Source organism: Anabrus simplex, chromosome 1 (assembly GCF_040414725.1).
Source record: "Anabrus simplex isolate iqAnaSimp1 chromosome 1, ASM4041472v1, whole genome shotgun sequence".
Lineage (NCBI taxonomy): Eukaryota > Metazoa > Arthropoda > Insecta > Orthoptera > Tettigoniidae > Anabrus > Anabrus simplex.
In genome coordinates this window covers 1,150,838,260-1,150,852,066 of record NC_090265.1, presented here as the reverse complement: position 1 = coordinate 1,150,852,066, position 13,807 = coordinate 1,150,838,260, and the positions used below count along the sequence as shown (strand labels likewise).

Sequence of the window (13,807 nt, the reverse complement as noted above, 5' to 3'; positions counted from 1 at the left end):
CTGATATGCTTTAGAAGAACAAAAATATATTGCAAGAGCAACAGTTTTATCGCTGTCAGTGAATCGCCTTCCTTTGCTCTTACGAACAAAGTTTTTCACCTGACCCTTATCCTTTCAGTATGAGCTGCAATGAAGACTGTGTTTCCACTTTACTTTTCTCTAACCTGCACACCTCACCCTTCAATTTGTATAACATCATTATTAACACTTTTTAGGACACCTTGCAGAAGTCTGTCTGTTGGCTGCACCTGAGCAGTACTGGTGGATGGAGATGTTCCATTATGTTCCATTTCTTCTTCTTCTACTTCTCTCTTCCTCTTGCGTGAACTCCCTCTTTTTTCTTGATCTAAAAACGCCCTTCACGCTGCTGCCGGCAAGATTTTGTGTTGGCACAGAATTGGGTTTTATTCTTTAGAAAAAAAAAAAGAGTTTCTTCTTCTTCTTTTATGACCACATAGGATCACTTTAGTCAATCCGTTGTTCAGGTCTCTTTGAAGGGATTGTTTGGGCTTTGCGGTCTTCCCAGTACTTCTTCAGACGCTCCGATCTTCGTGCCCTTTCCTCAGTTGAAAATATGCGTGTTGTTGGTTTTGTTTTGTGTAAGGGTAAAGCGGAGGTTGGTATTCTTGAGTTTTGTATTCAATTTTATCTTATTTGTAGTGTCTTCTGTTGTAAGGCCTATTTCCTTCAGATCCTCTCCTACTTCTCTGATCCATTTACATCCTGTTGTCGTATTTTTTGAGACGAGATTGTGTTGTACTAGTTGTTTCAGAAGTCTTGAATCCTGCATCCTCATGATATGTCCAAAGAATCCCAGTCTCCTCTTACGCATAGTATCTGTAATGGGTTCTAGCTCTACAAAAAGAAATGTCTATCAATAAATGCAAAAATAAAACACTACAACACAGTTATAAAACCAGAAGCTACATCTGCAGCAGAAACACTTATTCACCTGAATAAACAATCAAAGACTGACAGACTTCAGAAAATTGAAAGGAGGATTGGAAGAACCTGCATCAACAAAAAATACCAGAAGGATGGACAGTGGCGGTTAATACCTAACAAAGTCGTGTACAAAGTTTTGTAAATGGAACAATGTTTCAGATGCTTACATTACAATGTGCTTTAGACTTCCATCATTCTCAATGGAGATTTGGGCTTCACTGATAGCCTTGGTAGCCCTCTGTATATGCCACTGGTAATAAATAAGTTACAAGCTTGTGAGCAACTGCAAAATAACCTCTATAATGTTGTGAGATGGACCTAGGCAACGGTATGATGATAAACAGGGTTAAAAGTCAGGTTGTGAGTTTCAAAAATAGGAAAAGTCCTCTCTGTTTTAATTATTGCATTGATGGGGTCAAAGTTCCTTTTGGGGACCATTGTAAGTACCTAAGTGTTAAGGAAAGATCTACATTGGAGTAATCACATAAATATTACTATATTGTAAATAAAGGGTACAGATCTCTGCACATGGTTATGAGGGGGTTTAGGGGTTGTAGTAAGGATGTAAAGGAGAGGGCATAGGTCTCTGGTAAGACACCTACTACAGTATGGACGCAGCATATGGGACCCTTAACAGGATTACTTGATTCATGAACTAGAAAAAATCCAAAGCAAAGCAGCTCGATTTCTTCTGGGTGATTTCCAACAAAAGAGTAGCTTGACAAAAATCTTGCAAAGTTTGGGCTGGGAAAACTTGGGAGAAATGAGACGAGCTGCTGGACTAAGTGGTATGTTCTGAGCTGTCAGCGGAGAGATGGCGTGGAATGACATTATTAGACGAATAAGTTTGAGTGGTGTCTTTAACAGTAGGGAAGATCACAAAATTTGTTTATAAGAAGAGGAGGTAGGGATTGAAATAACTTATGAAGGGAGATGTTCAATAAATTTCCAATTTTTTTTGCAATCATTTAAGAAAAGGTTAGCAAAACAACAAATAGGGAATCTGCCACTTGGGCGACTGCCCTAAATGCAGTTCAGTAGTGACTGATTCATTCATAACTTACCCCTGACTATAAAGCCAAGGATTCCTAAAATCTGTGGATTGGAAGTGATCTCAACATATCATGTATTAATATGTGCTATTGAAGTAGACAGGTCCTTCTTTCTTGTACATGTTAATCAAATCACCCACTGATCACACCTACAACAACAAAAAAACAACAAAATAAAATCTAACGTATGCCTGCAACTATTACGCCATTGTCAACTTTCAATTTATGTACTTCATCCAAGATAAGAATACTTGTTGACAACTGAATGTTAAACCTGTGATATTTTACAATATTGGAATTTACTTACACTGTTTTGTCTCGATGAAAGCAGAAGAATTATGATTCCAGGTGACATACTTTAAGTTTATACTGTATGTATGAATTTTATAGTTCGTAAATTCACAAATCACACACTTCACTTAATTACCAGTCTGATGAATTATGAAGGATTGCATGAAATCAATCATCATTGATCTGCATTTAGGACTGTCTATACTTCGAGGAATTCATGTCGGTGCTTTCATTATTCACATTTACAATTGCATAACCTGTAGTTTTGTACAATTTATTAGACTTTTCTAGCTTGGTTAGAAGAAATAATGAGATTTCGGGGTGTTTTTTTTACGTGTTTTAATTTCATTGATGAATTATGAAGGATTCTATCAAGTGAGTAATCATTGATCTGCATTTAGTGCTGTCGTCCAGTTGGCAGATTTCCTATCATTTTACTTAGTCTTTTCTTCAATGATTTCAAAGAAATCTGAAATCTATCAAACATTTCCCATGATAAATTGATCCAATCCCTAACTCATCTTCTTATAAATAAATATTTGCCCTAATTTGTCCTCTTGAATTCCAACATTATCCTCACATTGTGATCTATCCTACCTCTAAAAGCTCCACTCTAAACTTATTCGTCTACTAATGCCATTACACGCCAGTTGCAGATCAACTTATGGGAGGGGGCGTAAAGTTACAAAATTATGATAGAACATAATGAAGATGTGTGTGCAGACAGGCATGCTTGAGTGTCATCATAAAGACATTAATACAAATGATTTACGTTGATATTCAGATTGCAGTACACTACAGAATCTTACATTAAAATACAGAAAAACAATATGATCAAGCTCAGCAGTTCTACAGCAAATGGTATGTTCAGTTTACAATCTAAAATCCAACTTTCAAGACTTCTTAGAAGACAGATTCAAGAGATATGCCGGTTTTACAATCATGTCTCTGTAAATGTTCAAAAGAGCCAACCCATTGTTTATTGTCAGTTTCTGTTTATTTTTTTTCTTAAAATTTCCATGGGTGGTTTCTAACCCCCAGTACCCCCCTCCCTCCGGCTACGCACGTTACACGCCATCTCTCCGCTGACAGCACAGAGCATCCCGTCTCCTTACTCCCAGGTCTTTTCTTTGCAACATATTAAAAAAAACTACTCCTTTGTCGGAAATCACCAGAAGAAATTATACTGCTTTCCTTTGGATCGTCTCCAGTTCTTGTATCGAGTAATTCTGGTGGGAGTCTCACACTCTGAAACCATCCTCTGACTGGGGGCCTTACCCTTTGGTTTACCTCCTTACTTCAACCCCTAAATACCCTCATAACCATATGAAGAGATGTGTAACTGTTATGTACTATCTCATTCATGAATGAAGATCTTTCCTTATATTAAGACCTAGACCGTGATCCCCATGAGGTACTGTCACACGATCAACAGAGTAATTGAATCTGAGAGGACTTTTCCTCTTTGTGAAAATTACAACCAGACTTTTCATCCCATTTACCATCATACCCTTGTCTCCTGTCCATCTCACAACATTGTTGATCTCTTTTTGTATTGACTATGTGGGAAATCGTTGAGCACTGTATGTCGAACTTGACTGTGTGAATTATGAAGCCGATTTGTAAAATAAAGATCTGGGGTGTAGCCTCGAGACCAGCGAGCTGATTGAAAGGTAGGCAGGTCCTTAGCATCAAAAATCAGATTCAAATTTTCAGTTTCCATCCAGTCCACAAGAACTTCACCATTAGAGTCATCCTTGTTATATCCCCAACGATGATGATGACTATTGAAATCACCGAGATATATAGTAGGATACTGCAGAGAAGGTATAGGAGGATTAGGCCAAGTAATATCTGGTGGCTTGTACACATTAACTATTATCAAGTTTTCAGTGTTAACTGTAGTAGTAAAAATGTCATTTTCAGAATTTACTGATAGTAATTGGTAATTTGTTATATCATTCCTGACATAAGTTGCAAGGCCATAATTTTGATGATAGTTAGACGCTACCAATTTAAAGCCTGGAATTTTCCCCCTAATCTGTAACTGTAGTTTGTCTGCTGTGTGTGTTTCTTGAAGCACGATGACATCAACTGCATATTTCAGTGCAATCCTGGAAAGATACTCGCATTTTGCTTGACTAATCCCTTCGATATTCAATTGACAAATGCGCAGTGATGGTCCAATTCTACGAACTTGAAGGTCCTGAAAAGTACCACACATCTCCTTGTTCGCTCTTTGACCGAGAGGTCGTTTCCGACAGTTCGGTCTCATCTTATCACTGTTGCTTTCTTAGCACCACCCGGGGGACATGTGTAGGGCAGTGTAGTGGTTAAACCTACGGACGTGAAGCAACAGCAATGGATCTTGAAAGAACCTCTTTTCATGTTAACAGTTCATGGACCTATCTGTGTCGGTGCGACGTAAAGCCCCTAGCAAAAAAAAAAAAAAAAAAAAAAAAAAACACCAGTTCATGGAAATCCCAGTGGGATCAGTCTTCAGTAGTGAACAAACATCTGGTTGAGAATCCTTCTAAACTAGTACAAGGATTTGATCTTCCAAGACGACAGTGGAGAATCATCAATCGGCTAAGAACTGGACAAGGCAGATGTGGTTATCTGTTGTGCAAATGGGGTTGGACTAGGTCTGCAGATTGTGATTGTGGTGCCTCTTCTCAGTCAATCCACCACATTGTTGCTGACTGCCCAATTCGAGCTTTCAAAGGAACGCTAATGGACATTCACCGCACATCGGATGAAGCAGTTGACTGGGTCAAAATGCTAAACCTAGAGTTATAGTATTGTACGGACTAGTGACTACGCACATTTACCCTGAACTATATACATGTGTGTACATAGACTCATCATACGATAAATAATAATAATAATAAAATAATCTCTTTTTGTAGTCGCTTACAAACTGTAGCTTATTTAATATATACTTGCAGTGTAATATCATCAGCAAAAAAGCCTTATCTTTGATTCCAGATAACCATTTCAGGATCAGATGATGCTTCAACTACTCTAATTCTATGAGTTCTTGCTAGAAATTTAGCCACCTATTCAACCACTCTTTTGTCCATTCGCCCTCATTTTCTTCAGTGGTATCTAATGATCTACCCTTTCAAAAATCCTTGAATCAATACCTCCTGTGGGTGGGGGCAATAGAATACACCCATGCCATCCCCTGCCTGCCATAAGAGGCAACTAAAAGAAGCCCAGGAACTCTAAACTTGCAAGCACACCGAGCTCGATAGCTGCAGTCGCTTAAGTGCGGTCAGTATCCAGTATTTGGGAGATAGTAGGTTCGAACCCCACTGTCGGCAGCCCTGAAAATGGTTTTCCGTGGTTTCCCATTTTCACACCAGGCAAATGCTGGGGCTGTACCTTAATTAAGGCCACGGCCGCTTCCTTCCCCCTCCTAGCCCTTCACTGTCCCATCGTCGCCTTAAGACCTGTCTGTGTCGGTGTGACGTAAAGCAACTAGGAAAAAAAACTTGCAAGCACGTGTTGACGACCATGGGGACTTTGATTGAGTCCTGGCATTGTTTCCCTTTACTTGCACACCAAGTTCTTCACTTTCATTTATCCTATCCAATCTCTCTTGGTCATTTCTTGTTCTTTTCTGACCCCAGTGGTATTAGGTTTTTGAGGTCTAGAGAGACTTTCTCTTTACCAGTCTTCATGCCCCTCACCTTCCTTTGGCTGCTACCTTCTTTTCTTGAAGTGTTGGATCTCTTCCCTCTGATTAGTGTCAAAACAATAATCACCACCACCATGGATGGATACATATAGTCCATTTGACCTGAATCTAAATTGTCTGCTATATCATGTTGGAATCCTATAAGTTAAGCCTCAATGGAATAATTTTCCTGAACGTGAACAGCCTTCTATCAAACCAGAGCTTATATGCAACACATGATAAGCAGACTGGCCTGTAATTATCTGCTTTATCACACTTTCCTTTATACAGAGGGGCTAGAGCTCCTTCTTAGAAACAGTAAACAAATAAATATTTCAGATATGGCAGCATATTTCTACTGATTACCCTGAATTCTTAATAAAGCCAGCTGCTTCTTTTAGCTTTCAGCTTTTGTATTTTTTTGGAAATGTTTTAATTATCATAGGTAAATTCCACTACTTTGCCTGTATTAGTCACCTCCTCAACCTGGAAATTAATCTTACATCCAACTATCTTTGCATATTGCTAGCTGAATTCATATGTTTTCTGGAAGTCCTTACATATACACTCTCCTAGTTCATTAATTTTCCCTGGAATGTCCCTCCTGGAACTTGTGTCTGCCTTAAAGTACCTATACATACCCGTCCATTACTCACTAAAATTCATATGGCTGTCAATTATGCTTGCCATCATGTTATCCTTAGCTGACATTTTTGCTAAATTAAATTTCCTAGTAAGTTCTTTCACTCTCTCCTTACTTCTTCATATATTCCTATTTCTTTCTAACCTTCATCTCTGTTATATTACAGTGGGTCTTTACCATTACTTACCACTTTAGAAAAATACCATACCTGTATTCTAACTCCCCAACAATTTCATTAAACCCATCTCTTAGTCTATTTATATTTTCATTCACCATTTTTAACTAATCACAATTAATTTTTTTAAACTCCCCTGTCTCTCTTTTATCAACCTTATGATATTGCCTAATAGTCTTACAGCATTCTATTCTCTCACATTTATTTTCAACTACAACAGAAAAGATCTTCATAATCACTTCAATTTTTCTATAGTGCTCATCTCGTTCTATTAGCACCATGTCTAGAATATATTTCCCTCTATATTGTTTGTTCCATCACTTTCTGATTCAGTTGTCCATCCCAGATTAACTTATTCACCATTTGTCAGTCATGTTTTCTGTCATTCACATCAGTCACCACTGATCTGCATTTAGGGCAGTTGCCCAGGTGGCAGATACCCTGTCTGTTGCTTACTCATCTTCTCTTCAAGAATTGCAAATAATTTTTAAATTTATTAAACATCTCTCATGGTAAATTATTCCAATCACTAACTTCTCTTCTTATAAAATAATATTTGTCTCAGTTTGTCCTCTTGAATTTCAACTTTATCTTCATATTTTAATCTCAAACTTATTAGATTACCAATGTCATTCCACACCATCTCTCCACTGACAGCTCAGAATCTACCACTTAGTCTCCTTACACCCAAGTCTTCCCATCCCAAATTCTGCAACACTTGTCTTCTGTCAGAAATCACCCAGAAGAAATCGAGCTGCTTTTCTTTGGATTTCTTCCAGTTGTTGAGTTGAGTAATCCTGGTGAAGGTCCCATACACTGGAAACTTACTTTTAATTGGGGTATTACCAGAGACTTTATATGTCTTCTCCTTTACATCCTAACTGCAACACCTAAATACCCTCACAACCGTGTGCAGAAATCGGTACCCTTTATTTACAATCACATTTGTGAGATTACCCAATGAAGATCTTTACTTATATCAGCATGTACGTACTTACAATGATCCCCATCAGGAACTTCCATCCCATCAATGCAGTAACGAAAACTGAGTGGACTTTTCGTATTAGTGAAACTCACAACCTGACTTAACACCATTTATCATCATATCATTGCCTGCTGTCCATCTCGCAACATTGTCTGAGTCTTTTGGCAGTTGCTCACAATTGTGTAACTTATTTATTACTCTATACAGTATGACATCATCCGCAAAATGCCTTATCTCGGATTCCAGTTCTTTACTCATATTATTTAAGGTCCAATAATACTGCCTTGAGGAATTCCCCACTTAATGATTGCAGGATGCTTTTCAGCATTGAAACACCAACTGCATTTTACAGTAACATGAAGGAATTATTTTCAATAAATGTCAACTCATTATTCTTAGGTACATTCATTTATTAAAATATTAATACAATAGTACATGAGAAAACATGTCAAAACGGTACACTCCTCATCTTGCAGATATTAAGAACTCATTGGTACAATTTTATACTAAAGCTAAGCAGGGTATTTCAGAAGGCAAAGAAAGGTACAATGCTATTAAATAATTATGTAGAAGACACCTTGAAAAATGAAAAATAATTGCCAATGAAAAATTCATTAGTTCCAAAAATAAATGCATGGCAGCTTGTGCTGAAATAATGAAACTGGTAGGAAGGTAACAAAGGCGCACATAGCCATTGTGCCAAATATACCGAATGATTCATTTTAAAATATCCTGTACAATTCCTATGTATGAGCCTGCAGGCTCGTTGGAATTAATTGAAATGAATGAATGAATGAATGAATGAATGAAAACACTGTAAAAAACATGTCTAAACTGGAAAATAATCTTGATTCACTCAAGGAGAATCAGGATACATTTACAGATATGCTGAGTAAACTATAAACTACCATGAACAAGTGAAATAAAATATACATGGCATGAAGTTGCACCTAGGGGAAATTTTCAAAATAGTTAAAGAACTCAGGAACTCCAGGAAAGATGAGTACAATGGGCTCTCCTCATAACCAAATGAATATGTTTGCATATTGTAGAATGCAAAGAATACAGTAGTCACAGTATGTACATGGATACTCATGAATACATATTTTATATTGAGAGCAAATTAATGGGCAGCAGAATGACCTGTTACACATTATTTCCTGATGCTGTAAAACTCATCTGGCCTCCTGCTTTCAACCTTACATGAAGTGGAACTTTCCACTGTCACATCATCAATACACATTTCTGGACTGTTTTGTGACAAGCGTCTCGGTATAACACTGCGATAATACGACCTGGCCAATCAGAATGTATTCTTGAAAAGTATGGCCGGTGGTGGCCTCACCCTGCCATCTGGTATGATTTGTAGTAAATATGACAATTGATTAGCAATTGTTTTTGCGTAAGTGGAGGGAAAAGTTGTTTGAATTGTGTTTAACATGTGGTCAATACGTTCGGGTGAATAATTTTTAATATTTGTTTGAATTGCGTCAACACATGGTCAGTGAGTTCATTTGGATCATTTCTAGTGTGGTCAATACCTTCATTTGGATAATTTCTGCTATCTACACGATGCAAAATTAAAGAGACATAAATTACAAGTAGCCTACACAAGTTGTCATCTGAATCACTAAAGCGTGGGCGGCTTAATGGAACTGGATTTACTTGTAAATTTTGTAGCTGGGACACATCCAGCGAACGAGAGTTACATATGAGCGTCATACATTCAGTGAGAAGATTCAAAATTCATATAGACTGTCCTGGTAAGTGCTGACGATTTCCATATTAGTAGTTGAATAGGTTAGAGGTAATGGATATGTATGTTCTTACTCAAAAGCCTGTTTTTTTTTGTTGGTTTTTTTCATTTTTTTTTTTTTTTTCATTTCAGTGGTGTATTGTCCGTATATCACTGCGAATCACCAAGAGTTGAGTCAGCATGTGTTGCATGACCACAGTGAATTAATTCTTGAAGGATGTTCTATCACAGAAATGTCTTCAGTAACATGAAAGGTGGGAAGAATGTTCAACTACCTATTGTACCATAATAGTTATGCAACAGATCTTCATATTCATATTTTTGTTCACTGTATCTAGTGTGGAGATAGTTGAATGCATAAATGTTCATTAAAGTTTATTAAGGGTAGGCCTATTCCATGAAATATCACAATCTGCTACAAGCTACATTTTCCTCACATGTTCATTAAATACCAGTACCAATATTCTTTAAATCAGTATAATTTGCTGTTCCTATTAATAGCTCCATTAGGCCTAATGATGCTCGAAATGTACTCACAACCAAAATTCATGCTTTCAGAAAGATTTTCCTTAATATTTTCAGTATTTATTTGAAATAAATTATTTGCATGAGGAGAAGATTCCCTTAGGGTGAAATCTCATATTTCATTAAAATTGTTATACTGGCACTAACTACATTTGATCATTCTTTGAAATCTCAAGAAGGGTACCTATGGTTCTTGCTGAATTCGTTAAAGTATTATTTTAAGAAATTTTGTTAAGACTTATCTAGTTCTAGCAGTTACAGCATTATATCCATGGAAAGAATGTGCGCAAAATTCCGAACATATTAATCCATGATGTAACCCTACATTTTAAATTATATGTCTGTTTTGAATACAGAATGATTAGGCCTACTTCCCCCTGTGAAATATAATTGTTGCAAGGCTGAAGTGGCCGGAGTGAATTCTGATTTCCATTTTAGAATTAGCATAGGAAGTCAGTGTGTTGATATCACACCGATTGATCTAACGGAAACCTGCATTTTATGTAATATTTCATCATTATTTTCATTCTTAGATAAAGTAATTATTTTAATTTTCAGGAATAACTTAGAGATGGGAATGTTTGCATAGTAAGATTGAATACCTACTTTCCTTAATCTTGTCTATAATCTGTCCTCATTTGCTCCATTCCACAGTTCTTGACAAACTGGATGTTAAGGCTACATCTTCTATACCGGTAATCTATTTTGTTCACAAATATGGTTCCTGTGGGAGTTAAAGATCTGTTTTATCAACTTTTAGATTCAAAGAAAACATTGACAGCACCACCAATACCATTAAATTATCTTTGTCTTTCCGAAGTGGCAAGAAAAGTGCTCATTTCTTTGCCAGAATCTGCGAGGTATTTACATAAATTTATGAAATAATATTTGTTACATCCTCATGTAATTCATGAACTTTCTCTGAAAAAATTTATACTTTAATATCTTTTGAGGTAACTGCTAAGGAAATTGTCATTGTTTAAGAAGCCTTTCTCGTGGTCAGTCGAGATTTCTTCTGAGGATGCAGAGCACAGTTTTCTGCGAAACATTAAGAATTTTATCTTATTTTCTTGACACGGCATAAGCCCAAAAGCCTATACAGCATCATGTCTACAATTTTGTCATACAGTAAGCTTACTTGAAACTCTGGAAAAGGAAATTAAATAGCGACTGGTTTGTTCCAGATGTAAAGAATTGCATTTTGAAGAATAGAAGTATAGTTTTCCGGAAAATAATATATAACCACTACTTTTTTTTTCCAAAGAAATAAACCTGTTGTTGGATCAAGTTGCACAAGTCTTGGTGAGTGGAGTCAATAGTAGCACTTGAAGAGTGATTTCTAGCTTCCATGGCTCAGGCGGCAGTGCGCCAGCCTCTCACCGCTGGATTCCGTGTTTTAAATCCCAGTCACTCCATGGGAGATTTGTGTTGGACAAAAAGGAGACAGGAGAGGTTTTCTCCAGGTACTCCGGTTTTCCCTGTCATCTTTTATTCCAGCAACACTCTCCAGTATCATTTCATCTGTCAGTTATTAATCATTGCCCCAGAGAAGTGCGACAGGCTTCGGCAGCCAGCACAGGTCCTATCCTCACCACTAGATGGGGCTTCATGTGTTCCATTCCTGACCCGGTTGAATGACTGGAAACAGGCTGTGGATAATTCATACTCGGGAGTCATTTCCAGTAAATTTTTTCTGAGTAATTCAGTGCTTGGATATACTGATCAGCTGTTCAGGCTGGGCTGGGTAGCTAGGGCAGTAGAGCACTGGCTTTCTGAGCTCAAGTTGGTGTGTTCAATCCTAGCCCAGTCCAGTGATACTTGAATTTAATGGTGCTTTTTGAGGATCCAACTTAACAGACAGACCATAGTCAGAGGTATTTATCAAAATTATCTGAAGCTCACTTAAAATTCTCAAGTTCAAAGTTTATTTATAGAAGTATGCACGGAAATCACATTTTTATGTCGAGATAGTCATTTTTAAAATACAACAATGAACATTAGATCAGCCTGCCTGGTGGCCATGATCGTTAAGGCATTGAAGTCTAAACTGTCTGACACCGAGGTTAGCCAGTTCGAGTCCCGTTGTCAAAAAAAATTTCACCATCAGAATGTTGGCTGGCAGGGTAGGGGAGGGGTTGGTATACAATTTATAACCACTAGATTGCTTGTCAAAAGCCTGGATTAAATTCCAAACCTCTCTGCAATGCTCATATGGAGTGAGGGCATATGACGCTGTTGATAGTGATTTGTCCGTCGGATGGAGACGTTAAGCATTGAGCAGTCCTTATGGTGCTATTCGACAGGAGTAGGCTACGTGCCAGCATGGGTTTCACCCTCTCCCTTCCTAGTATCATATATCACATCATTCATTTCATCTCATTAACTCCTCGGATGAGGTTGACGTCAGGAAGGGCATCCAGTCATAAACACCCGCCACGACAGATTCATCTCACCTCACCTCATACCTGACCCCGTACAGAAATGGGACAAGGGTTGGCCAAACAACAATAAACATTAGATCACCAAAACAGTACTCTACAAACAATGTCCAAACCTTGTCCCGTTTTATCTACGGGGTCAGGAATACGGTGAGATGAATCAGTCGTGGTGGGTTTTTATGACCGGATGCCCTTCCTGGCGTCAGCCTCAACAGACGAGTTAATGAGATGAAATGAATGACGTGATATATGATAGTAGGAAGGGAGAGGGTGAAACCCTGTGCCAACATATAGCCTACTCCTGTCAAATAGCACCAAGGGGTCTGCTCAAGGCTTAACATCTCCAACCGATGGACGAATCACCATCAACAGCGTCATATGCCCTCACTCTATATGAACACTGTGGAGAGGTTTGGAATTTATTCCAGGATTTTGGCACGCAATCTAGTGATTAGAAATTGTATATCACCACCTCCTCTACCCTGGTGGCCAAAATGTTTTCGATCAAGGGGACTTGAACCGGCTAACCACGGTGTTAGACCATGCAGACTTCAACGCCTTAACAATTATGGCCACCAGGCGGGAACGAGTACTCTACAAACAAGTTTAGTAAAAAAAAAGTAAATGTTTAATTTGTTGTAGTTTGTGAGTTTTTATGGAATGACCCTTACCATAACACAAGTTGAGCTGTGCAATAAGTTTATTATTATCTTAATGTTAATAACTAGTAATTCAATTTTTCTATTCTTTTCAAGAATTTAAGGTATGGAAATCAAAGGAAAAAAGGACACTCAATCCAGATATTTTCTAACTAGTCCACCAAGACATAAGAGGACATCAACAACTACCAAACCAAACCCCACGACACTACAGCTCTTGAAGGATCTACTTATTTCTGTCATCACAGTGGATTGGTCAAAAGAAGAGGAAAGGGAATACGGCATATGAAATTTCAGGGTTCGTGTAGGTAAAATAAATAAATCGAGTGTGCATGTTATTTACAATACCGGTAATGTACATTTTGGACATCGCAGAGGAGTTGGGCATATCCTGCTGTCAAAAGAAGAGAGAGAGAGAGAGAGAGAGAGAGAGAGAGAGAGAGAGCAGATTGCTGGCCAGTTGGCTCAGAATATTCCCTTTGACACTGTTCTGAAAAATATCACAGACAATTTAGATATTAAGCAGATTACTAGGCTACACCTTCTGCAAAGACATGACCTGAGTAATATTGTTCGTGATTTTAGATTAGATAGTGATTAACAGAGTCAGAAAGATGTAGAAAGTGTGTGCACTGGGATGGATAGGTTAAAAGAAC

General features: G+C 37.8%; 1 long non-coding RNA gene across 1 annotated transcript; it reads left to right on the top strand.

The window, feature by feature from the left end:
* The first annotated feature begins 9,513 nt into the window (after positions 1–9,513).
* LOC137501506 (uncharacterized) lies at positions 9,514–13,293 on the top strand. Its single transcript, XR_011018584.1, has 3 exons — positions 9,514–9,536; positions 9,662–9,783; positions 13,248–13,293. It is a non-coding gene; the product is annotated as an uncharacterized lncRNA (long non-coding RNA).
* Positions 13,294–13,807: the final 514 nt, after the last annotated feature.